We start from the raw sequence: 2611 nt of genomic DNA, 5'->3' as shown, positions 1-2611 counted from the left end.
TGGTGGGGAGGTCTGCCTGCCATAGCTGCTATTCCCTCTAGTGCCTCTTTTGAGTCTCTCGAGCTAGTGTTTGTATTTCTTAATTGTGTTCTAAATATATGTCTGCAAAGAAATGGGTTCTAGGTAAATTCTCTGGTTCTTTTAACTATAATCTACATTTCATTCCACTTAATAATGTAAAGTTTTTGATGACTGTAATTTTAATTTCCAGATTTTCTGACTGGTTCCCTCTCATATGCATCTGTTCTTGTTTCATTTAACAATTCTTGTTCTTTCTAATGGCAGTTACTTCTTCCATCTATCTAGACCATTGATTCTCAACCAGGAGTGGTTTTGCCTCCCAAGGGACAGTCAGCACTATCTGAAGAGATTTTTGGTTGTCACAACTTGGTGGATGGTACTGGCATCTAGTGGATAGAAGCCAGGAATGCTGCTCGACATTCTACAACACACAGGACAGGCCCTCTGAAGCAAAGAATTATTCAGCCCAAAGTGTCCAAAATGCCAACGTTGAAAAACTTTGATCCAGATCACCTTACATATATGCATTTTAAAAGCTTCATCAGCCTCTTTCATCTAGAGAGAATTCATGGGTTTTAAAAATTTTATTTATTGTTGGCTGTGCTGGGTCTTTGTTGCTGTGCAGACTTTTCTCTAGTTGTGGCGAGTGAGGGCTACTCTCTAGTTGCTGTTGGGGCTTCTCACCAAGGTCCTTCTCCTGCTGGGGAGCACGGGCTTGAGGACACACGGGCTCGAGGACACATGGGCTCGAGGACACACGGGCTTCAACAGCGGGGGCACATGGGCTCAGTAGCTGCATCTCCCAGGCTCTAGAGGACAGGCTCAGCAGTTGTCGCGCATGGGCTTAGTTGCTCTGAGCTATGTGGAATCTTCCTGGATCAGGGATTAAACCATGTCTCCTGCACTGACAGGCAGATTCTTTACCACTGAGCTACTAGGGAAACCCAAGAATTCATGTTTTGATGTTTTATTTTGTTGGCTTTGTTAGCATCAGATTTCTTGATTGTTTTTGGTTTGCAAGCTCATTTTCAGTGAAAGGTTCTTTTTCTCTGGGGCTTCCCTGGTAGCTCAGCTGGTACCTGAAATGCAGGAGACTCCCTTCGGATTAGTGGGTGAGGAAGTTCCCCCAGAGAAGGGATAGGCTACCTACTCCAGTATTCATGGGCTTCCCTGGTGGCTCAGACGGTAAAGAGTCTGCCTGCAATTTGGGAGACCTGGGTCCAATCTGGCTCTACCTCCTGATTATTAATTTTGAGGGTAGGCCTACCAGGATTGACCCCAGTTCAGGACTCCTGTCCCCTGGTGATTTGGGGAGAGCCCAGAACAAGCTCAATTTCTACTTCTTTCTGCTTCCCTAGCCCTGATGCTCCTCTGAAGCCAAGGACCTGGGTGGTGAGCAGCAACAACTTTGGGTGTGCACCAGGGACCCTGACCCCAGGCCTTGCAACAGTGAACTTGCTCTGGTCTTCCACGTTACCTGGAGCAAAACTGGCCTATAACTTCAGTATCCCACTTACTTTTTAAACTTTCTTTGACTTTGGTTCTTACATTTTCTAACTGCTATGCATTTGGGACAAAGAGTTATCTGGGCTGGATGGCCACTGCATAGTCATTTTGCTGTGATTTTAAAAAGATATTTGTTGTTCAGGAAAAAAATGTATTTAAATGTACGTCTTCGAGACCACAAAAACCATCTACAGAGCCTAACTCACTTCCTCTTAGAAATTCCACAAAACAACTTTTTTTAAAGCACACTGGAAGGCAGACAAGACACAACAGAAACGGTTAAAACAATACATGAATGGGTACAAAGTATTCACAACCCACAAAGCAGTTAGGTAATCGGCAAAAACAATACATTTTCAGAACGAAAGTCCTACTTGCTAGAGCAGTAATCAGAAAAGAGGAAATGAGCTCCTCTCTGATCATCTACAAGGTTTCACACGAGAAACAGAATTCTACACTTTGACCATGTGTTTTCTGTTTATGAACAAGCTCTGTAAAACGAGTTGATTTGAATTTAATTCCATTCACAAATGTTTATTGCGGTTAGTGCTAGAGAAACGTGGCTGAGTAAAATAATGTCTGACTCCAGGAATTCACAACTGGGGACGGCAGGGAGAGACATACAAACAAATAATTAAGTTTTTTGAAGGGATGAGTTATAACTCACGGGATCAAAACATCATGATGTTATATCATCATAGCGGGTTGAGTATATTATGAGGGTCTACACATCTGGGCATGGGTGTGGGAGCAACAGTTAATTGTGTTGGGTGGTTGACAGGGAAAGTTGCAATTGTGCCTGTCGTTGGAGTTTAGGTGAAGGCATCCCCCTAACGGGTGAAGGCTAATCCGCGGCAGGGACCAGGACTGGGCAGGATTTTATCCCCGCGCCGAGAAGGTCTAGCAAGGCACGCGATCGACTTGCTGCTGCTGCTGCTGCTAAGTCGCTTCAGTCGTGTCCGACTCTGTGCGACCCCATAGACGGCAGCCCACCAGGCTCCTCCGTCCATGGAATTTTCCAGGCAAGAGTACTGGAGTGGGGTGCCCTTGCCTTCTCCGCGCTATCGACTTGGAGGAGTCCTAT

Source organism: Bison bison, unplaced genomic scaffold (genome assembly GCF_000754665.1).
Source record: "Bison bison bison isolate TAMUID 2011002044 unplaced genomic scaffold, Bison_UMD1.0 scf7180017864458, whole genome shotgun sequence".
In the NCBI taxonomy this organism is placed as follows: domain Eukaryota; kingdom Metazoa; phylum Chordata; class Mammalia; order Artiodactyla; family Bovidae; genus Bison; species Bison bison.
This window is presented reverse-complemented; position numbering follows the sequence as displayed.